Consider the following 26,901-nt stretch of genomic DNA (forward strand, 5'->3'; position numbering starts at 1 on the left):
AGCATCCCAGCCAGGGCTTTGTCAAGCCGGGCCTTAAAAACCTCTAAGAATGGAGATTCCACCACCTCCCTAGGTAACCCATTCCAGTGCTTCACCACCCTCCTAGTGAAATAGTGTTTCCTAATATCCAACCTAGACTGCCCCCACTGCAACTGGAGACCATTACTCCTTGTTCTGTCATCTGCCACCACTGAGAACAGCCAAGCTCCATCCTCTTTGGAGCCCCCCTTTAGGTAGTTGAAGGCTGCTATCAAATCCCCCCTCTCTCTTCTCTTCTGTGGACTAAATAACTCCAGTTCCCTCAGCTGCTCCTCGTAAGTCATGTGCCCCAGGCCCCTAATAATTTTCGTTGCCCTCCACTGGACTCTCTCCAATTTGTCCACATACCTTCTGTAGTGTGGGGCCCAAAACTGGACGCAATACTCCAGGTGTGGCCTCACCAGTGCCGAATAGAGGGGAATAATCACTTCCCTCAATCTGCTGGCAATGCTCCTACTAATACAGCCCAATATGCCATTGGCCTTCTTGGCAACAAGGGCACATTTGAGCCCCTCCCAATCTTCAATGCTTTATTCCCCTAACCCCACTGTGAGGCAGGGCAGGGCTATTCTCCATGTTTCTGAGTATGTCGACACTTAGAGCTGGGGTGTGATTCCCAGCTGGAGGAGACATACCCATGCTAGCTCTGATCAAGCAATCACTCTAAAAATAGAGCGTAGCCAAGCATGTGCCTGTCCAAGGCACTAAGTACATACCTGCAGCAGTGGGGGTGGCTAGCTGTACCATGTATATAACTAATATCTCAGATGGGTACCTAGTTGGCTGGAGTAATGTGTTGGCATCCTTTCATCTGCGAGATACAGTGGGAATTACAGCCTATGATGTAGATGGTTTGTAATGTCTCATGTGATTGAATACTCCAATCAGAGATTTGCATGATCTCTGGCAGTTATTGCAAATGCCTGTATCTTGGTTAGGAGCTGCTTGCTTCCTAGGGCTTTTTTCTCTTCAAGCCGCAGGAGCCAGTTCCTGTCCTGGACTTTGATACCCTGATGGAGGCAATGACTCCGCTTGTTATGATCACTTGCCAAGACTTTCCATTGGTTAGGATCAATTCCAAATTCCTTAATATCTAACTTGCACGTGTCTTTATAGTGAAGCCTGGGACGTCCTGTTTTTCTTGTTCTCTTTGATAGCTCGCCATATAGCATGTCCTTGGGTATGCGTCTGTCTTCCAACCTACTCAGATGGTCCAGCCAGCGCAGGCATCTTCGCTTGAGCAGGGTTGTCACACTTTGTAAACTTGCCCTTTGAAGAACCTCTGCATTAGTGACTTTATCCTGCCATTTGGTGTTGAGTATGTGGCGTAAACAACATAGGTGGAAACTGTTCAACCTTTTCTCCTGATGAGCATAAGTTGTCCACATTTCCCCACCATACATGAGAGTGCCGAGGATGCAGGCATGGTACACTAGCATTTTGGTCTTGATAGTCAGCTTTGAGATGTTCCATGGTCTTTTAGCTAATCTGCTAAAGGTAGTGGCTGCCTTTCAAATGAGAACATTTAGTATATAACTAACATCTCATAGGGCTGCCTACTTAGCTACACTGTTTTTAGCACATTAGATTGACCAGACCTAGGATGGGTATGTCTTCTCCAGCTGGGATTACATCCCCAGCGCAAAGTGCAGCGGTATCATTAGAGGTGAGACACACAGAAGCTAAGTGACTTGCCCAAGGTCATGGAAGAAGTCTGTGGCAGAGCTGGGCCTTGTCAACCCCCTCCCCCCCGCACCGTTCCCAAGTCCTACGCTCATGATATAACCACTGGATCATCCCACCTCTGAAAGTAACATTTCAGCAAAGCAATAGCAATGAGGAATTTTCTTCTGTAGACATAGTATTGCCAACCCTAAGTGTTTAAAACTCAGGCCTCCAAAATCCCAAGATTGTCTTAAAATCATGAGATTTTTACAAGCCATAAATGTGGAGTTTGTTTTGTTTGTCTTCTGGGTTTTTAGCCTTTTGGGATCATGTTTTCATTTTTTCCTCCACTAGGAATAGCTAGAGTTAATGAAAGCTGAGAGTTTCACCTAATCCGATGACTTTCGGAGCTGGGGCTTTAAGTAAAACCCCAAATAGCACAAGATTTGCAACAAATCAGTGTGAGATCGCAACACGAAAGGCGGAGGAAAGCAGGCTGAGTATCTGGAGGGATCAATCAGTGTTCAGTCCCTGGGGGTGGTTTTGTAAAGGTGGCAAACCTTCAAGAAAGGGTTTGGGACATTTGTTCCTCCCCACACGTTGTTAATGCCCCTAGATACATCTGCAGTGCCAGGCCCCCTGTGATTCCAGCTCCTCCCTTCGAGGGGATGAAAATGATTGTGTTTAAGGCAAACGCACAAACAAGCCGCCTCTGGTTATCCCCGGATCCCGCTCAGCACAGAGATAAGAGTCCCAATTCCAGAGCAGTTAAACTCTGAGCCCTCACTGATCCCCAGTGCTTCCCAGCATGCACTGCAGTCATCTAAGCCTGTTGGGTGGCTCTGATAGGTCAGGCCCCTGGAACATCTTATCGGGGGGATGCATTCCCAAGAGCTAAGCCATGAGGTGCTCCAGTTCTGTCTTGTATATGTGATAAGCACAAGAAAGCCAGGCATTAAGATGTCAGCTTGGCTTCGGGTTATCAGGCAGCCCCGTCTCACTCTTGCTGGGAGTGGTTCAAAGAGAACGACAGAACGATCTAGTGTCACAGCTGTTGCTGTCCGTGAGAGATGGGCCCAAACCAGAGCCCCGCACCCAGACAACCCCCAGCTTCAGGCAAGTCCTGAGGTTCGGGGGCATTTTAATGTTTGTTCTACAAGGATGCTGGGTGGGAAGGTACATTTCCTCCAGAGAAGCATACGAGGTGAAAGCAGGAAGCATTGCTGGTGATGTGGTAACTGGCACACTTCCCTTAGCGTTAGGGCCAACGGGGTCCGTGTTTGTGGTGGTGCCATCTTTCAGATGAGGCCTAAAACCTCCATTAAAGATCCCATAAGGGTTAAGGTTGGTGTCCTAGCCGAATTCCAACTGGGGCAATTCCACTGCGCTTCCCTAACTCCCCCGCCAGCTTTGGTTAGATTTGGGGTTCTTCTTCACTTTGCTCATTTATCCCGGAAGTAATCAGGAGTGACTCTATTAGCATTAGTGCAGTTTCACCAGGATAAAACCAGCTACATATGAGATTTGCCCTTCGCTCACTGTGTAGCGTTGCTGTGTGCTGTTAAACAGCTGCCACATTTCACTACAGCGAGTTTGTGGGAGCCACACCTGTAGATCTTCTCACCCAGGGGAAGTGGGTACGGTGACCCTACAGTTCCATTATCTACTCTACAGGAGTGCTGTAATTAATGCTAATTAATTAATTAGGAGTGCTTATTAATGTTTATAATGCCATGTGGAAATATATTGTGATGATGTAATTAAAGGCATACACACAAGGGGATGAATTAAGGTTGCATGGCCAATCTATATTATAATAAATTAATTATAATTATATTATATTATTAGGGCTGTCGATTAATCGCAGTTAACTCATGCGATTAACTAAAAAAATTAATCACGATTTTAAAAATGAATCGCCATTAATAGCAGTTTTAATAGCACTGTTAAACAATCGAATAACAAATGAAATTTATTAAATATTTTGGATGTTTGTCTACATTTTCAAATATATTGATTTCAATTACAACCCAAAATACAAAGTGTACAGTGCTCACTTTATATTATTATTTTTATTACAAATATTTGCACTACTGAAAAGACAAACAAAAGAAATAGTATTTTTCAATTCATGCTATACAAGCACTATAGTGCAATCTCTTTATCATGAAAGTGCAATTTACAAATGTAGATTTTTTTTGTTATATAACTGCACTCAAAAACAAAACAATGTAAAACTTTAGCGCCTACAAGTCCACTCAGTCCTACTTCTTGTTCAGCCAATCACTCAGACAAGCAAGTTTGTTTACATTTACGGGAGATAATGCTGCTCGCTTCTTATTTACAATGTCACCTGAAAGTGAGAACAGGCGTTCGCAGGGCACTTTTGTAGCCGGTGTTGTAATATATTTATGTGCCAGATATGCTAAACATTTGTGTGCCCCCTTCATGCTTTGGCCACCATTCCAGAGAACATGCTTCCCTGCTGATGACGCTCCTTAAAAAGATAATCTGTTAATTAAATTTGTGACTCAACTCCTTGGGGGAGAATTATGTGTCTCCTACTCTGTGTTTTTCCCACATTCCACCATGTATTTCATGTTATAGCAGTCTCGGATGAGACCCAGCACATGTTGTTTGTTTTAAGAATGCTTTCATTGCAGATTTGACAAAATGCAAAGAAGGTACCAATGTGAGATTTCTAAAGATAGCGACAGCACTCAACCCAAGGTTTAAGAATCTGAAATGCCTTCCAAAATCTGAGAGGGATGAAGTGTGGAACATGCTTTCAGAAGTCTTAAAAGAGCAACACTCCAATACAGAAATTACTGAACCCGAACCACAAAAATGAAAATCAACCCTTCTGCTGGTGGCATCTGACTCAGATGATGAAAATGAACATGTGTTGGTCCTCACTTCTTTGGATGGTTATCGAGCAGAGCCCGTCATCAACATGGACACATGTCCTCTGGAATGGTGGCTGAAGCATGAAGGGACATATGAATCTTTAGCGCAGCTGGCAACACCGGCTACAAAAGTGCCATGAGAACGCCTGTTTTCACTTTCAGGTGACATTGGAAACAAGAAGTGAGCAGCATTATCTCCTCCAAATGTAAACAAGCTTGATTATCTGAGCGATTAGCTGACCAAGAAGTAGGACTGAGTGAACTTGTAGGCTCTAAAGTTTTACATTGTTTTATTTTTGAATGCGGTTATTTTTTGTACATAATTCTACATTTGTAAGTGCAACTTTCATGATAAAGAGATTCCACTACAGTACTTATATTAGGTGAATTGAAAAATACTATTATTTCTTTTGTTTTTTACAGTGCAAATATTTGTAATAAAAAATAAATACAAAGTGAGCACTGTACACTTTGTGTTCTGTGTTGTAATTGAAATGAATATCTTTGAAAATGTAGACAGCATCCAAAAATATTTAAATCAATGGTATTCTATTATTGTTTAACAGCACGATTAATCACAATATTGTAATCACTTGACAGCCCTAAATATATTATATTATAAAGTCAAAATGTTGCGGTTTATGATGTGTCTCCCAATTTCCACCTCTGTAGTTGCTGGTTCTGCATTCAGAGAGAGTCTGCCACAATTTTGAAAATGGCACTGTGCTAAGGTGTTGATTTTCATCCCTTCTTCCATGGTGCTTCTTACACACTCAGCTCCATATCTCTGGGTCCGACAGCCACCTCACCATCCTCATTTGATTCCCCTCTTTATATCACACTCCTGCAACCAGACCCTTTCAGTAACGCTGCTCAGAAAATGGGCAAGATGGGTTCCCCAGGCAAAATTTCTACTTTTCATAGAAAACTTGAAAACAAACCAAAAATGGGCCTGCAACCCCAAACACACCCCTTACCCACCAGTTATCTGACAAAAATCAAACATCTGTGGTCAAAAACTGGCCAAAAAAATCAGTTTTTGTCAACATATTTCAGTTTCCAGTGAAAAATCAAACATCTTGAACGAAAGCAGACATTTTCTGGTAGCTAGGATTTTCATTTCATGGAAAACCCCATTTTTGGATGGAAAATTTTTGATCAGCCTTACATTTCAGTGACGATCTCTCTGGGATATTTGTCTAGTCTGGGAACATAAGTTGTGCCCGAAAAGCCATTAATGAATGTGCTTTAAATAACGTGGTCTTAAAGACAACTTTGTACCTGATCTAGGCAGGGCAAGTCACGTTTAATAACATGTTACATGATCATGGCCAGTCTAGGAGGAAGCCTAAGGTTGACTCTGCCTAGCTAATATGTCTTATTTTGTATTTAAACATGTCTTATATCCCCATGGTGTGTGAGATCTGCCCTATTGGGTGTATATGATCCTCTGTGTTATCCATACCTGAACTGCTTTGTGTATCTTAGATTGTAAGCGCCACAGGGCTGGGTCCATATCTCCTTCTATGTGAGTCCAGGCACGAGGAGCACTGTAGGTGCTCAATAAATGATAATAAAATAATCCCAGTTTTCTGGCCTCACCAGCTGTAGAAAAGACAAGAATCCTCCACAAAGAGCTCTGCAGACCAGGCACTCAGACTGGAATTTTGAGTGTCAGTGGGAAGTAAGTGCCTAACTCCCCTAGGCTCATTTGAAAATTCAAACCTCATGTGCCAAGTTTCCACTTTAAGTAGCATGTTCTGAGTCCCGTGGAAAATCGCAGAGTCCAGAGGGTTGTGAGATAAGTAGTTATCCATGCCCATCTTTCACCCCTGGGCAGAGGGCCAGCACAAAGCTTATGCTCATTGATCTTAAGTGCGATTTTTCTTGTGCTGGCTCTGAACAGGGGTGAATTGGACCCTAAATGCTGAATATTACCCCAAAAGGATATTTTTTAAAATGTTAGCTGTCCCATTGTCAGTGTGTGCAGTTTTGTCACGGCCCATCACCACGGCCTCTGGGCATCTGATGTAAAGAGTGCAATAATTTCGGGTAAAATACCTTTTGGAATGTTATAATTATCCAAATATCGAGCATTAGAAACCTAGGAAATTGCTAGTTAAGGTTAAATTTAAAAGAAATCAAACAGGGATCAGGGCCCCATTGTGTACTGTACTGTACAAACACAGAGGAGAGATGATCTCTGCCCCCAGTGGCTTTACAGTGGAAACCAGTGTTTCTCCACTCGTGGGTTACAACCCCAGGAGGTCTGGGGGGGTTGTGACAACAGGCATTAGATTTTGTATTACAATCGGAAGCAAAGAAAAACATGCTGTCCCACTGCCCATGCACCCTTCCCCTGCAAGGTTAACTGTTCTATGCCAGCCTCTTGAACCGCACACCCGGCTTAGCGTCGTTAGCATAAACAAAAGATCAAATACAATGTCAGAGGTTTGCAAAAATGTCTGACTTAGAATGAAGGGTTGCTAACCTGGCAAGCTTGAGTAATGCTGGTCTAAAGAAAGTACAGTGGGAGTGGGGCTTTATGCCTTATTATTAGGATTTATTCTCCCCCCGGGGAAGCACCAGGCAGCTGGTTTTTTACAGTTGCTCTTACGGGAGAGCTATTTGCAATGAGACGGGTCAGGCATTTTGCTCAAAACAGAGCCTTCGTTCTAAGTCCTGGTGCAAACCACAGATCTGAATGTTGCCAGTGGGACCTCTTCAGCCCTGACCCTTTATTAGGGAAAAATCACTGCCGTTTTAAAAGCCGCTTTCCAATTAAGGGGGCAATGCTTTTCCAAGCTGCTCAGCAGCAGCCACTCAAGTGGAATTGTGTGTAGAGCTCTCCATGGCTTATTGTGGCAATTGCACCAAGGATGTTAATTTGAATTGACCCTCTTTGCATGCAGGAAGCCACTTAAGCCTTGATCCTGAGCACTGCAGAGATTCTAAAGGCAGGTCTGCCCTCTGAGAAGCCACGGAGCACAGGTGTCATTTGCTTATGGGCCTAGGGGTGCAACTGCGGGCCCCAAACCTTTGTTCCCCCAACCAGACTTTGCAGGATATAATATAATTGCCTATCATAATTGTTCTCTATGCTGATCCAACTGTGCACCTGTCCCGGTTTTTCTGAAATGATGCCCCTGCCACGGAGTCACCTTTAACACATCGGGAACTGGCCGGTGTGGGGCAAAGAGGGTTGGCAGAACAAATAAGGCACCAAAGAGGATACTAACCCATGCTACGGGAGGGTGGGAAGGCGAAAATGGGAGACAAGGGAGAACAGAGACTGGACTTCCAGGCTTAGGATCAAAACATAGGCAGGTGGGAGAATATCTATGGTCCTTACCTGGCCCCAGTCATGGTAGTATGTGAGTGCCTCACAATCTTCAGTGTCTGTGTCCTTGCCAAAAAATATCATTTGTATAGTTTACTGCAGAAAATATCATTTTTGGCAGAAAACTTTCTCAGTGCAAAATTTGGGACTCGCTCTAACAAAATGATGTTGAGCTCTCCTTAAAGTGGAAGCTCTTTGGGGAGGGGCCGCCTCTTTGTTCTATGTTTGAACATCACCCAGCGCAACACGGTCCTGGCCCGTGACTGGGGCTCTGAGGTGCTACGTCTGTAGAACGGAAAGGGTTTGAAAAGGCAGGTCAGCAATATTTTCTGTCAGGGGATGGACATGGAGACCTTACAAGGCTTTTCCTACCAAGGGCTGCTCTGCCCAGACAAACTAGATTGACCCACCTGCATTTTTTGGGGGTGTGAAAATTCCATACCCTGGAGCGACATAGTTAGGCCGACCTAAGGGCCTGTGTAGGCTGCTGCAGTGTTGTAATGCGCCAGTAGGGGTCTCCCATCGGCAAAGGTAACCCGCCTCCCCAAGAGGCTGTAGCTAGGTTGATGAAGAATTGCCACCAGCTAATTAAACAACATGTGCACAAACCTCTTAAGACACAAAAACCTAATTCTGTTCTTAAAGAAGGTAAATTTTATTTTAAAAAAAGGAAAGAAAATACTTCCGGGAACTCAGCTATTGCTAGATTTTAAAAGAGCAATTACAAGGATTAAGCACCAAGAATAGCTTTCTTGAGGTCCAGCTTAAAGGTTGCAAGCAAAGCAAAAGCCTCAGGGATTAGCACAGAGGAATCCACAAGCCATAAAGAAATAAAAGGGATAACTCTTACTAGACATTTCCTAATCTACTTACACATCTGGGGTTTCAAATGAGTAGTTTCTAGGTATGATACTGATAATTTTTTCATACCTGGCCCAAGCTTTTCACAACATAGCTCTGCCCTGTCCACCTCTCCCCAGGAGAACAACAACAGACAGACAAAAGGGGAGTCATTTTTCAATTTTAAAAAGTTCTAACCTTCCCATTGGGTCTTTTGGCCAGGTGCCCACTCACTTCCTTTTACCTATGCATAGCAATGAGACTTTTTTAACTCTTTACAGGTAGAGCAATTAGAGAACAGCTACTGGCTGGCTGGGTGTCCATAAAAGGGAGCTACTCCCTCCCCGCTTCATTTATCACAGCCCGAGTAAGAAGTTGAGATGACTGTGCGGACAGACTTACTTATTACCCAGATCCATGACATAAATAGAGTAGACCTTAACATTATGGTGATCCAGGCATTATTAGGGTGGGTGTCATGGGAGGAGAAGGGGCTGTGTTTGCCTTGTCCTCTGGCAAATACTGGAGTTTGTCAGAGGATCTGGGAGTTGCCTGCTAATTGATTCCTCCTCTGGTTCTACCAGCTGAAACAGTTGGTGGAATATAAGCAGTTAGTGGCCTCCCCAGCTAGTCCTGCTGGCCAAAGTTTCGGGGAGATCAGACCCTCAATTGTTCTGGTCCTGCTGCTGCTGGGCCAGCTACACACGTGCTGCCTGAGCCTGCAAACAGCCTGAAACAGTGAGTCAGAGAGGTGTGAACCATCCTGATCATCAGGTTGTTAACACTGAAGCTGAATGGCTACAATGTAAATTTCAGCAACTTTGGTAGCTATTCCATTGCTGATCCAAACACAAAAGGAGGTAGAGGGACGATCATTTCATGGAGATCGGCACCGTGCACTGAGAGCGAGCTGCCTCCTTTTGGCATCTTGTGTTAGTTTCTCGATTGGGCAGACTGGTGGGAGCTTGGGGGAGCAGCACCACAAGGACTGATCCAAAAACTTTGCATAAATTGGATTTTTGACCTTGTGACATTATTGACTTGAACTGGGACCATATAGATCATTGTTGCAACCAAGGTCCTGTTGTCCAACTAAGGCACCAAATCTTATATAAAGGGGGTCAAATGAGGTGTCTAAGACAAGGTTATGGTTTGCTGGTTATGATTATGCTATCTGTATGTGTGTATCATTTTTATAGTTGAAGTTACGAATATTGGCTCTATACGGTCTGTATTTCAAACTTATGTTATGCTTCTGGGTAACTCCCCAGACAAGTTGCTGTCAGCTCTGCCTAGCCTGCTTGATGGCCCATTAAGGACCATCAGCCATACAACTGACCCATTGGGAGAAGGCAGACAGGCCTAGGGATTCAGCAAGGCATGCAGAAACATGCCTATGGACAGAACTCTGAGGTTTTTCCAGGCCAGGTGATGGACAGCTTGTCTTTGGAACAAAGAAAGACAGACCACATGGCAAGAGACTATAAAAAACTGCTGCAGCTCCTCCATCTGGTCTTCAGTCCTGCTTCGTACCTCTGGAGGGACTTGGCTACGCTGAAGCTTTGAACCAAGGACTGAAAGACCCATCCCAGCCGGGGATGTTCTCCAGAGACTTGATTTGAACCTGCAGTTTATTCTATCTCTGCTGCAAGCCTGAATCAAGAACTTGGCCATCACTGTATGTCATTGATTCCATTTAACCAATTCTAACTCTCATCTGTATTTCTTTCCTTTTATGAATAAACCTTTAGATTTTAGATTCTAAAGGATGGGCAAGAGCGTGATTTGTGGGTAAGATCTGATTTGTATATTGACCTGTGTCTGTGGCTTGGTCCTTTGGGATCAAGAGAACCTTTTTTCTTTCACTGGGATATTGGTTTTCATAACCATTTGTCCCCATAACGAGTGGCACTTGTGGTGATACTGGGAAACTGGAGTGTCTAAGGAAATTGCTTGTGTGACTTGTGGTTAGCCAGTGCGGTAAAACCAAAGTCTTCTCTGTTTGGCTGGTTTGGTTTCCTTGGTGTGCACAGAAACCCCAGCCTTGGGCTGTAACTGCCCTGCTTGAAGCAGTTTGTCCTGAATTGGCACTCTCAGTTGGGTCCCGCCAGAACCAGCCTCGTTACAGAAGGCTATCAAAACTTTTCACAGACTGTCTCCTTTTTCCTAGAAATCTTCCGGTGTTTTGTCAGAAAATCAAACCTCTGCAACCTAAAATTTTTTAGTTTTCAGATGAACATTTTGTGGTTTCTGGTATTTTTCCCCACACACATCCACAAAATTTTAAAGGTTATTTTTCATTTTCATGGAAAGTTCCAGTGGAAACCCCACTAATTTTCTGATTGGCGATATGCACAATTCATTCGTAGTTTGCTCTCTGGGGCTGGGAGAAGCAATTGAAGCAAAACAGTGTTTAAAGCTCTTTGGGCCCTTGGCCTCTAGGGACCACATTTTCAGAATTGCTCAATGTGAGATTTCCAAGGGCCCAGCGCCATGACGGGGGCTAGATTTCCCAAAGATTTCCCCACTTTCATGCCAGGGAGTGCCAGATTTTCAGAGAAACTCAGCAAATGGATTTTTTCTAAACAAAAGCCTGCTTTGATTTGAATCCAATAGAAATCAAAACAAACGTGTGATTTTTTTTATCTAGATTTTGAGCTTGTTTTTAAAATGTGTCATCAAAAAAACCAAAAACCAACAAAATGTTGGTTTTAAATCCAAACAAAATTTGTGTTTTGTCAAACAATTGGCACTGTTGAGATAAGATGGATATTTTTACAAATACTTTGATATTATTTGAAATGCATTTCATTAAAAAAAAAAAAACACACATTTTGATAAAAAATGTTGGCCCAGCCTGAGCTTAGATCCCTGAGAATGTTACCTTGAGGCAATCTCTTTCGGTGCACTTGCTTTCTCAGTCATACACGATTCCCTAGGGGTGCTGCTGGAATTTCAATCCATAAAGGTCAAATTAACAACATCAGCATTTCTTTCCCCTTCAGTCTCGCACATTTTCACACAGATATAGACATAACAAGCCGAAGAACTAAACTGGGATTTCAGAGACGTGTGATGTAAAATGATCAGAAGTCTGGAAAAAATTCGATCCAAACATAGAGTGAGCATATTGGAACCATTTAGTGTAGAGAGCAGATGAATAAGAACTTGTCCAGACACAAAAATTTGACCTCTTTAACTAGACTGGTATATTTAATGCAGCACACCTCCTAAGGTGGACCCAGTTATACTGGAGTAAAGAGCTTGTTCTGATATCGCTTTTTCCCTATAAGGGAACAACATGCTATGCCAGTACAAGGCACCTTTATACCAGTGTAACTGCGTCCACATTAGGGGCTGCACTGCTCTAACTGTGCGTCACACTTGTGGCTTACAGAGGTATATAAAAGCTGGGTGTACACCAGACCTAAGAAAGGACATCCTGGAGATACACAGAATAATGACTGGGCTAGAGACGCTTTCCATTCAATCAGACGCTTTCCATTCGCCCTGTCCCAATAAGAGCATCACCAACAAGCTCTTCTATAGCCCTTTTCAGCAGCAGACCTCAAGGCACTCCAGGACTTTTAATGTAATTAACCTTACAAGCCCCCTGGGAGTCAGAGCAGCACTGTTCTCCCCATTGTATAGATGGGGAACTGAGGCCCAGAGAGGCTAAGTGTCATGCCCAGGGTTACACAGAAGTTAGGTGGAGCAGGGATTAGAACCCAGGTCTCCTAAATCTTAGGATAGTCCCTGAATTATGATACTCTATAAACTGCTTTTCCAGACCCAAACAGAGGGGCACTGAGGGAAGTAATGGAGAGGGATTAGGATGTGAAACAGGTGAAAAGGGGTGAATTAGCATCTCTAAGGAGCAGGCTGTGCAGCTTTCCGGACAGCTGTTGTGTGTTCCTATCATCCAAGGACTGCTTTGGGTGTGAGCTGGGACATGGGGTGGTCGAAAAGAAAACAGAACAATTGAGTGGCCACCTTTGGGTCTGCATATGGTGATAAGCTAAGCGTATCCAAAGACCTGGGGCTTGAGAAGCAGGTGCCAGGAGACTGGGAGCAAGATAAAGGTAAACTGAGTGGCCTTCTCTTTCTTCCCCCTGTCCCATAACATGATACCAAGGGTGACTCTGTCAAAAAGCAAACAATTTTAGGGAAAATGAAAGAAAATACTTCCTCACGCAGAATGTAACCAGCCTGTGGGACTCCATGTCTCAGCAGGTCACTGAGTCAAACACTGCAACTGAAACGGGGTAGTTTCATGACCGATAGTAACATATGGGGTTTGGCATCTTCAGTGTCACAATTTGGTGCATGTGCTGATTACTGCAGAGGAGTGGTAGGAATCATAAAAGATTAGGGTTGCAAGAGACCTCAGGAGGTCATCTAGTCCAACCCCCTGCTCGAAGCAGGACCAACCCAATTAAATCAACCCAGCCAGGGCTTTGTCAAGCCAGGCCTTAAAAACCTCTAAGGATGGAGATTCCACCACGTCCTTAGGTAACCCATTCCAGTGCTTCACCACCCTCCTAGTGAAATAGTGTTTCCTAATATCCAACCTAGACCTCCCCCACTGCAACTTGAGACCATTGCTCCTTGTTCTGTCATCTGCCACCACTTAGAACAGCCGAGCTCCGTCCCCTTTGGAACCCCACTTCAGGTAGTTGAAGGCTGCTATCAAATCCCCTCCTCATTCTTCTCTTCTGCAGACTAAATTAGCCCAGTTCCCTCAGCCTCTCCTCGTAAGTCATGTACCCCAGCCCCCTAATCATTTTTGTTGCACTCCGCTGGACTCTCTCCAATTTGTCCACATCCTTTATGTAGTGCAGGGACCAAAACTGGACGCAATACTCCAGGTGTGGCCTCACCAGTGCCGAATAGAGGGGAATAATAACTTCCCTTGATCTGTTGGCAATGCTCCTACTAATGCAGCCCAATATGCCATTAGCCTTCTTGGCAACAAGGGCACACTGTTGAATCATATCCAGTTTCTCATCCACTGTTACCCGTAGGTCCCTTTCTGCAGAACTGTTGCTTAGCCAGTCGGTCCCCAGCCTGAAGCGGTGCATGGGATTCTTCCATCCTAAGTGCAGGACTCTGCACTTGTCCTTGTTGAACCTCATCAGATTTCTTTTAGCTCAGTCCTACAATTTGTCTATAACAATTCGCTTTAGGGAGAGTTTAGCTGGGTAAGAGCTGAGGAATAGTTCAGAGTTTGGGCTCACAAGACATCATCAGTGTTTAACTGGCTGAGACTGAGAGGCTGTGAAATGCCAGAACGGTGTGTCTCATATTTACGTCGTACAGACACCATGTAGTCACGTCAAAGTCACATTTCTGCCCTAGGGTTGCAAAAAGGAAGAAGAAAGAGACGTATATGGTGTTGCCACCTTAGGTAAACCTGGTGTGTTGCTAGCCACGTGCATATGATTTCTCACCGATGTGCTCCTCGCACAGCCCTTCATCAGAATGTAATACCAGATCTGTGAGCAACTCGAGATACAGAAGGGAGCAGCAAACATGGATCCGAGAGCTGGAACCAATTTTAAACCGACCTACCGGCATGTGGAGAAATAACCCCTAAACTGCTATATATTCTTGGGGGTCTTTCTCCAGTCCAGTTTGAAATAACTCAAGTGCTGGTGTTTCCACTGCCTCCATAGGGAGTTGATCAGGAATCTTATTTCTTGATGGCAAGCCCACATTTCCTTGTGCTCCTTGCCAGCCCGCCACTCAGGTTGGGGGAGAATCGTATCTGGTTTTGGACCTTTCATCCATCCCAGAGACAGGACCATGCTCTCCAGCTCAGGGCCGGGACTTGCACCAGCTTAAGCAAAGGGGTGACTGTAAACTGCGCTGCCAAAGGCAGTGTGGACGCTCTTACTTTGGTTTAAATCCAACTTATTTTTGGTTTATCTTAAGTCAGTTAGGAACAGGTTTAAATTTATTAATAGGGCTTGTCAACATGGTGAGATTTACCAGCGTATCTATAACAGTCTCATTATCCTGCTGTGGTTATGCCTGTGTAACTCCTTGTGTGGGTACCCTTATTCGGTGATAACAGTGCTTTTTTCCAATCAAGTTTGTGCTGCTTTCAAAGCAACATACGCTAAATGCGGAGAAAGGCATTCTACACCCGAACACAGGGGGGTGCACCAGTGTGACTCACATGTGTGCAGAGACCCTCTCGGACGCTTATTGTTATCATGCTGCGAAGAACATAAACAATGTCCCTGTTATAAACAATTCTGCCAAGGCCAGAGCAGATGTTTGCAGAAAGCAGCTTGCAAAATAATTCCCTCTAAAATATGGATGGACTGGAAAAGAAAACATGAATGCATTTAGTATCTGATCAATGTAATTTCCATGCTAAGCAGTGGTCTAAACTCTAGTAGCCGGGTACAGCCACTGAGCAGCTACAATGGTGGCTAGTAATGAGGGACAAATGGGACGGAACCTCTGCTCTAGTTAAGGTTTAGATTGTAAAATCTGCACAGTTAATCTGATTTCCTTGAAAACTGGTGTGCCTCATGGGGACACTCGCTTGGGTTAGAGATCCAAATTTGGGGTCATTTCACTCAGGGGTTTCTGGGATACAGCCATCCCTCCAAAAAGATTCCTTAAATGCATGGCAGGTGATTTTCTTTCCTCTGTTCAGCACAATGCAGAGGGGAGAACTTGTAAATTCTAGCCCCATCAGTGTGCAACACTGTAAAGCACTGTAAAGCCCTTGGCACATGCCTCGAGAAAGTTGTATCACTCTACACCACTGTAAGAGTGAACAGAAACTGTCCACAACAGAAGTCAAGTATGTATCCAGGCAAAACCACTGGGGGAATTTATGCAATCTGTCCTGAACATTGCGTATCAACCCTACTAGTAAAAAGAGCCATGAGACTATTATTCAGCCAAGATGCACCCTATCCCTTTCATCCCTGCTCTCTTTGTAACCCATTCCCCAGACCCAGCTCCATCGTCACACGCCTGCCTCGGGTGCAGGATCACAGCAGTCAGGACTAGAACTGGCCAGGATGTGGAATTTCAGTGCCATGAAAAAATGTAGTTTCCAGAAAACTGTTCCTCCCAAATCTAGACGAACCCTCCACCCCAAACTCAAATTTGGTCCCGGTATTGAATTTCCACAATAGTTCATTTGAGAAATGCGGAAACATTCCCGCAGAGAGAGCATTTCAGTTTTCCGAAAGAAAATATGCAAGAGACCCAACCCTGGACTGCCAGGGAGCCATAGAACTCGATAGCTTCTGAGGAGATTGAAGCTGGCCAGCCGGAGAACCAGCCACCCAGGGTGCTGGCCAACCTGGGATCCCTGGACTCTGGGCTGTCTGTCTGGGAGCCTGACATGCCAGCCAGCCTGCTTCCCTGCCTGGTTTCCATCGGAAGTTTCGACAGAATCGAGACTTCCCGCTACGTCACAGCTTTCCCCGGAGAATGCTGCTCCATTAGAAAATTTTCAGCCAGCTCTAATCAGGGCGTTTGTTTCCATGTCTCCCTAACGAAGGAGGCTTGCCCATAGCTGGGGCGCTGGCAGAGCCATGATCTGGAAGGAAGGAAGGACACCTCCTGCTGCATGCTGGGCTGCCATGGAAGTCTCCTGTTCCCATGACTGGGATGCAGACTCTCCCAGAGGATTTTCACACTTGGGGAACTTGCCTCTCTCACACGTTGGCATCCAGGGCTGGGTTTTCCCAGCTTATCCTTTTCCCTGTGTCTTACACGTGTCTTGCAGCTGCTGCCCAGTGCTGGAAGTAGAGCTGGGGCATTTTTTTGTTCTTCGGCCCAGGACTCACCCCAGCCTTCCAAGCCCCATTTCTTTGGCCATAGAGGGTAGCCTGGGACACCCACCCTCAAGCTCCATCAGTGACCCGCCCACGTTGGTTATTAGGGTTACAACAGAAAGACGTGCAGCACTTGTCCCAAACATGCATGCTGCAGAAAGCTCCTGCACCTCACCCCCATGCATGGCTGACCCCTGGCTCTTCAGCACCAGAATCCCAGCCCCATTAACACTGGAGCAGAAAGAGACCAAAAGCCCACAGCCCCAGAGGTGTTTAGGAACCTAACAGCAGCCACGAGAGGGTGAGATGCACAAAGCCAAACCCATCACTCCCTGTCTCCCAGCCCCATTCCCATCCCAAAGCAAGAGACCAGGGGCTGGGGATCAGAAGGGATCACTAACCATTGCTGCCCTGCCGCTCCCTGGGTGATAAATGCCCTCCAGGTGGCTCTAGGTTAGATTCATATTCCATTCTGCTCCGGCTAACTGGGAGTGGGTCTGGGCCCCCCAGTCCCTGATGTCAGCCCCCTCCCCACATGCCCTGCTCCAGGGTCCTGTTCACATTCAGCGGGAGTTGCCTGGTGACCAGTTTCAGCCTTTGGCAACCTCCTGACAAGGGGGCAAGGCCCAGCTCCTCACAGCTATTGAGGCCCCAAACTCCCAGGATCTGGGCCTAGGTGTTGTCAGACAGGATCCAGCCTCCCAGTCACACCCATTACACTTACAGGAGCCAAGGACAGGGAGGGCCCAGCCCGCGTTTAGGGCCTAGACAGATTCTTTCTTCCCATGCCACCTGCTGCCTCCTCCCCCGCCCCGATTGCTGAGCGGGCTCATTTTGTGCGTCACACACACACAAAGGTGAATTTAGCGCACGTGAAGGGTGCCAGACTGATGTCTCTGTGGGTGACGCCATCTTGGCAGAGAATGGGCACTGCCTGGGCAGGTCAAGCATCCCAGGCGAACCCTGCCCCAGGGATATCCGGCTGTTCCAGCCAGGGCTCCAGCCTATCACTGAAGCAGGGTCGAGGGGCCACAATCCCTACTTTGGGCAGATCCCCTTGAGCCCTTTGGGCAACACGAAGGGGGCAGACACCACCTGCGAGTCCCCTGCTGGAGGAGGGCCCTGTGGGCATTGAGCCAGCATAACCGGTTAGCCCCCCGCCCTGCAGCCCCTGGCATAGTCTGGGCTTGGGAGGGGGAGTAGCGGCCGCTCCCTGGACTCCAGCTATCCAGAGATGGTGCATGGTCCCTGTGGGACCTCTGCTAGCAGGTGGAAGTTAGAACAACCCCTAGAGCTAGGGCAGCGAATCAGGGGCCACAAATGGCTGTTGGGTTCCATATTTTCCATATTTTCCTCCTTTCCCTGCTCCTGGGCTGCCCAGGGGGGCTGTTTGAAGGAGTGGAGCCATCCTGTGTTAGCCCCCCGGGTTCAGGGCTCCTTCCCTGCTTTCACTGGACTCCTGCAGTCCAGTTGGGAAGTAGCCAATGGAGCAGCCACAGTGGCCCTCCTCCCTTTCTTGCAATGCGGCAGGTGGCCACTGGGTGAGCTGCTGAGGAGCTGCTGCAGAGCTGGGAGCTCTAGGCTGGGAGATGGGATGGTCCCAGCTCACTTTAGAGCTCCCCCAGAGCTGCTCAGGATGGTGACCTAGAGGCAAAAGGCTCCATAGTTCCTTCCAAATCCCCCCTGAGCCGTCTGTCCCCACCACTGTCTGAGCTTGGACATTAACTGATCTGCCACTGGCCACAGCACTGGCTTAGGTGCTCCGCCTCAGGCCAGCTGCTGGGACATCCCATCCCCACCTGGCCGTTGCCAACTGCCCGGACGTGCAGTTTATAGAGAAGCAGTCCCAGAAAGGCAGCTGCTCTCAGCTCTCTGTAGACCAGCCGCGGTGATGGGGCCAGAGGGGCAGCTCCAGCAGCGGGATTGATTTATGGGGTTTGTTTATTTCCTGACACCATAAATCTTTAATCTGCGGAGACACGGGACCCGGATGACCACTCTGTTTCAGGGTCAAGATTGGGGAGCTGACTGCTTGGCAGAACGGGGAGCTGAACCACTGGACAAATGCCCATTGCACGCTGGGCCCGGGGCAGGGCTGGAGACGAAGCAGGGGCCTATTTCATCCTGAATCGCTGTGGTTGCATTAGAGGACCCTGAGAGGAAGGATGGGCCAATAGGTAGATCACTCGCCTTGGGCTTAGCAGCCTCTGGGTCAAGTTGCTGCTGTGCCACAGATTCCCTATGTGACCTTGGGTAAGTCCCTTTGTCTCTCTGCCTTGATTCCCCATCTGTACAGTGCCCTCCGTCCCAGAGGCGTTGGGATGCTTAAATACAATGAAGAGTCAAAGGTGTTCAGGTACTACCCAGGGGACATATAAATATGGGGAGATATTAAATGGTAGAAAAGTGCGGGGAGGTTTACCCAGTCCCCTCTCCCAGTAGAAACCGCAGGCTCCAAAGTGCGTGTATCGGTCTGGCAGAGCACGCTGGATCTCCTGCTAGTTGATAATTCTCTATTGAGATCTGTCAGTTGTTAACTCATTTGTTTTGGGCCCACATTCATTTTGTGTAGTGCTAATTCTTTCATCAGAAAGTCGTGAGGTATGATGTCAAATGCCTTCTGGAAATGTAAGTATATTATATCAAGACAGCTGCCTTTATCAACCACACTTGGAACCGACTCACGTCTGTCTGACAAGATCTAAATTCCATGAAAACTATGTTGGCTGGTATTAATTATATTTCTGTCCTCCTTTCACTTTTTATTGATAGCACACCATATCAGCCATTCCATTATTATGCCTGGGGTCAATGTCAAGCTAATAAACCTTTAGTTATTCAGGTCATTCTGTTTACCCTTTATAAATATTCTGCTTCATTCAGTAGCCAATGAATTCTCATTTTTCAATGCTGCATCACTTTGCAAACTTCACACCTCCTAGCTCACCTGTGATGTCGGTGGGTGATAAGCCCCATTTTACAAATGGGGAAACCGAGGCACATGTAGTTAAATGGGATCTGCCCAAGATCACACAGCAAGTCAGAATTACCACCATGATTATTTCCCAAGGAATGGGAAATTTAAGGTTGCTACAGCAACATAAACATTAGCAAAAATAGAGTTACAATTAAACACACCTTGCCACAAAAAATATGGAATTGTTCCCAAAACTCTGAAGACTTTCACAATTCATATGTAGAACTATTGGGAAATAATTTTTTTCCTGCAATTATTTTTTTGAGGAAAACAACATTTTTTCAGCACATTGTTTTTAAAGGACTCATCAAACGGTCCTCTGTGAAAACAGAATCTTTTCCCACCAATATTTGCATTTTATCAAAACTCCAATTTTTGGCCAATTTTTTGGCCAGCTTTATTCATACGCAATGAAGGAGAAATGTAGACATATAAACAGGTTTCAGAGTAACAGCCGTGTTAGTCTGTATTTGCAAAAAGAAAAGGAGTATTTGTGGCACCTTAGAGACTAACCAATTTATTTGAGCATAAGCTTTCGTGAACTACAGCTCACTTCATCGGATGCATACTAACCACATACAATTATCATACAATGTGTATGATAATCAAGGTGGGCCATTTCCAGCACAAATCCAGGGTTTAACAAGAACATCTGAGGAAGGGGGTGAGTATTCGCTTCAGGTTGGGGGGCTGTCTGTAGGCAAGGACTGGCCTGTCTCCCAAGATTTGTGAGAGTGTTGGGTCATCCTTCAGGATAGGTTATAGATCCTTGATAATGCGTTTGAGGGGTTTTAGTTGGGAGCTGAAGGTGACAGCTAGTGGCGTTCTGTTATTTTCTTTGTTAGGCCTGTCCTGTAGTAGGTGACTTCTGGGAACTCTTCTGGCTCTATCAATCTGTTTCTTCACTTCTGCAGGTGGGTATTGTAGTTGTAAGAATGCTTGATAGAGATCCTGTAGGTTTTTGTCTCTGTCTGAGGGGTTGGAGCAAATGTAGGCCAGTCCTTGCCTACAGACAGCCCCCCAACCTGAAGCGAATACTCACCAGCAACCACATACCACACAACAGAACCACTAACCCTGGAACCTATCCTTGCAACAAAGCCTGTTGCCAACTGTGCCCACATATCTATTCAGGGGACACCATCCCAGGGCCTAATCGCATCAGCCACACTAACAGAGGCTCGTTCACCTGCACATCTACCAATGTGATATATGCCATCATGTGCCAGCAATGCCCCTCTGCCATGTACATTGGTCAAACTGGACAGTCTCTACGTAAAAGAATAAATGGACACAAATCAGATGTCAAGAATTATAACATTCATAAACCAGTCGGAGAACACTTCAATCTCTCTGGTCACGCGATTACAGACATGAAAGTTGCAATATTACAACAGAAAAACTTCAAATCCAGACTCCAGCGAGAGACTGCTGAACTGGAATTCATTTGCAAATTGGATACAATTAACTTAGGCTTGAATAGAGACTGGGAGTGGCTAAGTCATTACACAAGGTAACCTATTTCCCCTTGTTTTTTCCTACTCCCCCCCCACCCCTTCCTCAGACGTTCTTGTTAAACCCTGGATTTGTGCTGGAAATGGCCCACCTTGATTATCATACACATTGTAAGGAGAGTGATCACTTTAGATAAGCTATTACCAACAGGAGAGTGGGTTTTTGGGGGGGGATGGGGGGGGAGAAAACCTGGATTTGTGCTGGAAATGGCCCACCTTGATTATCATACATATTGTAAGGAGAGTAATCACTTTACATAAGCTATTACCAGCAGGAGAGTGGGGTGGGGTGAGAGAAAACCTTTCGTAGTGATAATCACCCATTTTTTCCTGGTTTGTGTGTATAAAACCGTCTTCTGTACTTTCCTCAGTATGCATCCGATGAAGTGAGCTGTAGCTCACGAAAGCTTATGCTCAAATAAATTGGTTAGACATATAAACATGAACATTAAAATGTCCAGTTGCAACCATAGCTCCCCCACAATGCACTGCAGCTACCAAGATAAACTTGGGTCTATTCTGCTCTACATCAGCAAAAGTATGGAGTAACTCCATTCAAGTCCTATGTAGAATTGATGTAACTGAGCTCAGATTCAGGCCCACGGTATTTGAGATGCGGAGTTCCTGAAAGCCAGTTAGAAAAGAATGAAACCACTCATTTCAGCCCAGAAAGTGCTGCTGTATCTTCAGTAACTATAAGTGCTTTGCACTAAACCACACAAACACCTTTCAAGGTCTGTTGTACACCCCTCTTCAAACTGCAGAATGTTAATTATTGAATTATGTTGACATGACACAGAGAAATCGGTTTTGTATCTAATCCTCAGCTGTAGCAAAGACATATTTTGCTACAGAACATCCTGTACTATGTTAAAAATATATGTAAATAACTCTGCAATCTGGCCTCAATAAAGCCTAAATTAACACACTGTGCTTTCATTAGCCGTATTAGCCATGGCCCAGATAGAGCTGATTTCCTGTACAGTATCACAGTTTACTAAGCGCTAAACCCACACCAAGAAACATGCTTAATCCCGGGTACCATGAATAGACTCCAGCAATGAACATGTGCCCAAAACATTGTGAGCCAAATCCTGCCTCGTTTGCTGCCCCAAAGGCAGCATGAAGCACAAACTCCCTCCAGGTTCTTCTAGAGGACTCAGTGCTTGAAAACTGAATAGGGACCAACCGCAGGACCCCTGGAGGGATGGGGAGGTTGCAAAGGAGTAATGGGGAAGGGAGGCGGGTCCCACAGAAAGAAGAGCTGTTGATTTTTCTCAGTACAAGCTCTGAGCTGGGTTGTGAAACAACTACTGGAATCAAAAGAGTTAATATAACTATGTGTTATACCCTGCTAACCATGAAACTGCCAATTTCCCCTACTTTAACTTAAACTCTGTGCCACAAGAAACCCCCCAATACCTTGTTATTCTCTCAGCGTATAAATGATTTTTTTGCTGGTTCTATAGACATGGCGGCTGAAGGCCACAGTCTGTGCATGTCCTTCCACCAGGGCTCAGCCTCGAAAGACCCCACTTCAAGCTCCTTGGCCCATTCAGTCCTTTCTTGACCAGCAGATGGGCCATGTTTTCAGGGTGGGTTTTATAACAGGTGCTGCAACTAGGGCTGGTTGAAAAATTTTCATCCAAACTGTTTTTAACAGCAAATTGGCTTTTCAGCTAAACAAAATTTGTCATGAAAAGTGTCTGCCTTCTTTGAAAATTTTGTGGGTTTTTTTTTTGTCAAAAACCCAACATATCTGTATTTAGATAAGTAGTTGTAGTGCCTCATGGGGGCTGTAGTTCAGCTGCCTCGTGTCCTCATTCTCCTTCATGAGCCAGATTCCATGGTCAGACTACATCTCCCATGATGCACCATATCCAGGGACTCCCAAGATACAACTGCCTTTTTCACTCTGGGGGGATACCATGTTGCATCATGGGAAATGTAGTCTGACCAAGGAACCTGCCTTATAGAGGGGGATGGGAGTATGAAACAAGTGAACTACAACTCCCATGAGGCAATAGCAGCAAATTTCCTAATTGAAATATTTTGGTATTCACGCACACACACCCCATTTTCCAGCCAGCTCTAAACATAACTAAACAATTCATTATACATAAGTTGGCAGGAAGCTCTCATTTATTGTCACAACTTTTGGTTCCTTCTCACCCGGGAGAGCTGAACCACCCAACTGAGACTGAAAGTCTCCGCTGCTTCTCTCCGATTGCAAGTCCACCCAGGCCCGCTTATTATAATCCACTTTGCACTGGAGTGTGAAACACAGGTATCCCCAGAAAGACTCAGACCCAGGATAGGGCAAGCATTTTCCCGGTCACACCTATGGTCAAGATAGTCCAGTTCCTGGGCTCGCCTTCACTAGGGAAAGAAGTATGTTTCTACAATGAGATAAGCACTCGCACATTAGCTGTCTTGCTGTAAAACCTGAGTGGAAACAAAGCAACCTTGATAGAGGGATAGTTGCACCTCAGTGTAGCTGATTGAGATGGAGAAGGAGGGTTTAAGGCAGGAGTTCCCACACTGTGGTACATGAGCTTAATGTTCTACCCATTTGCTTCACAACAAGTTTTTAAGAAGGTTGGTGCAGTTTCAGAGCCAGTGGTGTGGGGTTTAACCACAACCAGCTACAGCAAGGTAACACTTCCCTCTGCCTCGTCTCCAATAAGAACTTGCAGCACTGTGGCTATTTCAAGTTAGCTATCTCGTAAGAGAGACCCCTTTTTTTCCTAGTGAAGAAACAGGCTCTGACAATGGCCAACAATGACTGCTTCAGAGGAAGAAAGCTCTCAGTGTGTTAGGGGATAATGGGATGCAGCAAGCAGCTGGGAACGGGAATGGGATACAGTGAGAAGCTCCTGTATCCCACCAGCAACAAATCCCCTGGCCCACCATACCCCCGGCTCTGCAGGGTTCAGTCCCTTTGCTCTGTTGACCAAGGGGTGCTGCGGGTGGGAGGTCCATGCCATTCACTTTGGGATCTCTGTTAACCCTCTCCCCTGTCTCTCCCAGGTCTCCAGTGCAACGCCTCAATAGACCTGATTGGTACATGCTGGCCCCGGAGTGCTGTGGGGCAGCTGGTGGCCCGTCCTTGCCCCGAATACTTCTACGGAGTCCGATACAACACCACAAGTAAGGCATGTGGGTCTGAGGGGGCAGGGGAGGGAATAGGAAGGGGGCAGCAGCACCAGGGTCACTGACCCCCAGGGCTGAGTTTGGCATCAGTTGCACACACACCGAGCTATGACAGGGCAATGGGGCAAAAAGAAAACCCCGTTCCTGGCTACCAAAGAGCTTCTGCTTCATTTGCGGTTGGCATTGGCACCTGCCCAGCACATGAAAGGTGGGGCCGCACCCTGTTCTCACTGTGCCAAGCCCAGCAACAGCAGTTCAGTCAGATGTTTCAGGCCATCTGTTGGGTGCTGTAGGTGTGAGGAGGGAACCCGGTCACCCAATGTGTGGTACCACATGGGAACATTGCCACTCTGGCTTAGACCCAAGGCCTGCCTAGTCCAGGAACCTGTCTTTGGCAGATGCTTCAGGGGAAGAGGCAAGAAAGCCTGCAGTGGGTAGATGTGCCCCCCACATTAGGTTTCATCCTGGTATCTAATAGTCACTGATTGTCTTAAACCTCGGAACATGAGGTTTAACATCTCTTCCCAATTATTGTTAACATTAAATATGGTAATTCTGGGAAGCTTTGTTACCATGTAAATGCCCAATCCTTTTTGGATTGTGCTAAGATCTTGGCCTCAGAAGCATCATGTAGCAGTGAGTTCCACAGGCTAATCCCCTTATGTGAAAACATATTTCCTTTGACCTGTTTTGAATTTGCCACCTTTCAATTACATTGACTGTTCCCTTGTCCTTGGGTGAGGAGACCGGGAGAACAGAGGCACCCAGTTCTACGTTTGCTAGCCCATTCATCCCGTTTGTGTAAACAATGGGCCTCCACGTTCTGACACTTGGCCAGTGCTAGCCACTGCTGGACACCAGGCAAGAGGCTACGAGTCAGAGAGTTTACAGCCAGAAGGTACCACCAGATCATCTAGCCTGACCTCCTGCACAGCACAGCCCACCAGCACCACCCAGCACTGGCACACTAAACCCAACAACCAAAATGAGACCAAAATATTACAGCCCACCAGAATGGCGTGTGGGGGCAGGAGGGCATGGCAGTGGCAATGCTTCTGATAGTCCTAGCCAAATTGGCAACTTCTGTTGCATGGGATGAACATCATCTTCCTTCGCTGCTATATAGCCCTTTTCGTCCATTGATCTCAAAGCACCTGACAAAGGAGTTCAGCAGCATTATCCCCGTTTTACAGATGGGGAAACTGAGTCCTTCTTCCTAACCCATCCCTTCTGGGGTGCAGTTCATTCTCAGGTGCTTCTGCAGGAATGACTCCCCAGAAAGGGGATGGGTTAGGAGGAAAGACTTAGTTTCCCCACCTGTAACATGGGGTTAATGCTGCTACACTCCTTTGGGAGGCTGACACTCTGATGCACTACAGTTCTACACTTAGAGAGAGGAAGGATGGTCCTGGAGTTAGAACATTGAGTCACTGCTCTACTACAGACTTCTCTTGTGGCCTTGGGCAAGTCACTTAGTCTTTCTGTGCCTCAGGTCCCCTTGTGTAAACTAGGGATAGGAGCACTGTCCTACTTCACCGAGGGGTCATGAGGAATTAAAGACTGTGTGGTGTTCAGATATCATGGTGGTGGGAAATAAGCACTGCAGGTCCATATCAATGTGCTTGAGAGAAAGAGTAGTAAGTTATTATCTAAAGTGCCCGGATCAGCCTCAGGAGCAAATATATGGGTAGAAAGCTGGTCTGTCCCCCTGTTTTTATGATTGGTCACGTCCTTCCAAAGAGAAAAGGAAAGTGTAAATGCTCCAAGCTCCCCCGGACATAAGGGGCCTGAAGGGAATTGTTTTCTGCTTATTCTTGTTCATGACATTTTAACGAAAATTGCTTGAAAATGGCTGATGACGTTTGCTGAGCACCACAGATTGGGAGGTGGGGGGAACCTCAAGTCTGGTTAATAGCTAAGGCATGGAGAAGGGTATCTTTTTTCCCCATAAAAGTGTTGATAATTGTCAACCAAAAAAAAACTCCATCAGAAAGATGAATTATCCCCAGCTCTCCCAGGGAACAGGATAGTGGGTTTACATTTTGTTAATGTTCTTAAGCTGCTGATTATCATGATTGTACACACAGCGTTATTTTTAATGATTTAATGATGAGGCCACCTTTGTGATGTCAGCTAGTTGTCATGGGGACTTTCTGGCAATGCTTCTTTGCAAGGCCACATAGATTTGTTTGTTTGATCTCTGGGGTGACTTCATTGTTGGGAAGGTAGGTTTGCTCAGTGAAATTGAGCAGGTTTGGTTTCCTCCTGCCTGGCTCTGCTTTGATGTCTTCATTGTTTGGTAAAGCATATTATAGTGCCTCGCTGGTGGCTTTGCAACCCAGGCCCCGCTAGCCATCCTCTTCAGTTTATTAGGAGAGGAGATGAGCTCACAGACAAAGGACTGTGCAAAAAGATGTAAGGGATGCTGGTCACATTTTCCTATCACTTTCATGTCCTTTGGGTTCCCATTTCCTTACAATTTCATGAGCTACATTTATACTAAGTGAGGCTGAGCAATAGGGTGAGCCTCGGTCATTTCAGAGCTATCTATTTATCTGAGGTCCCCATTATCTTAGTATCAGAGCCTCTCACAATCTTCATCCTCACAACACCCCTGTGAGGTCAGGCAGTGCTCTTATCCCCATTTTACAGATGGAAA

The 26,901-nt window shown here is 45.9% G+C and overlaps 1 protein-coding gene and 1 long non-coding RNA gene across 3 annotated transcripts in view; both read left to right on the forward strand.

Annotated features, from left to right (window-relative positions):
• LOC311513589 overlaps nt 1–10,499 on the forward strand; it is a 51,580-nt gene extending 41,081 nt beyond the window's left edge. Inside the window, exon 3 of one of the 2 annotated variants that reach the window (XR_014709751.1) lies at nt 10,062–10,499. This is a non-coding gene — a long non-coding RNA (uncharacterized lncRNA). Of the gene's footprint in view, nt 1–4,367; nt 4,868–10,061 lie in introns of those variants that run through there. The other variant, XR_014709752.1, reaches the window with a different exon arrangement.
• A 13,671-nt stretch (nt 10,500–24,170) lies between these two features.
• Nucleotides 24,171–26,901, forward strand: part of CRHR1 (corticotropin releasing hormone receptor 1) — a 53,293-nt gene continuing 50,562 nt past the window's right edge. The window contains exon 1 of the mRNA XM_084615512.1: nt 24,171–24,239. The gene's annotated coding sequence lies outside the window, so the exon portion shown is untranslated. The remainder of the gene's footprint in view (nt 24,240–26,901) is intronic.

This window comes from Lepidochelys olivacea (genome assembly GCF_965140295.1).
Source record: "Lepidochelys olivacea isolate rLepOli2 genome assembly, chromosome: 27".
NCBI classification, from domain to species: domain Eukaryota; kingdom Metazoa; phylum Chordata; order Testudines; family Cheloniidae; genus Lepidochelys; species Lepidochelys olivacea.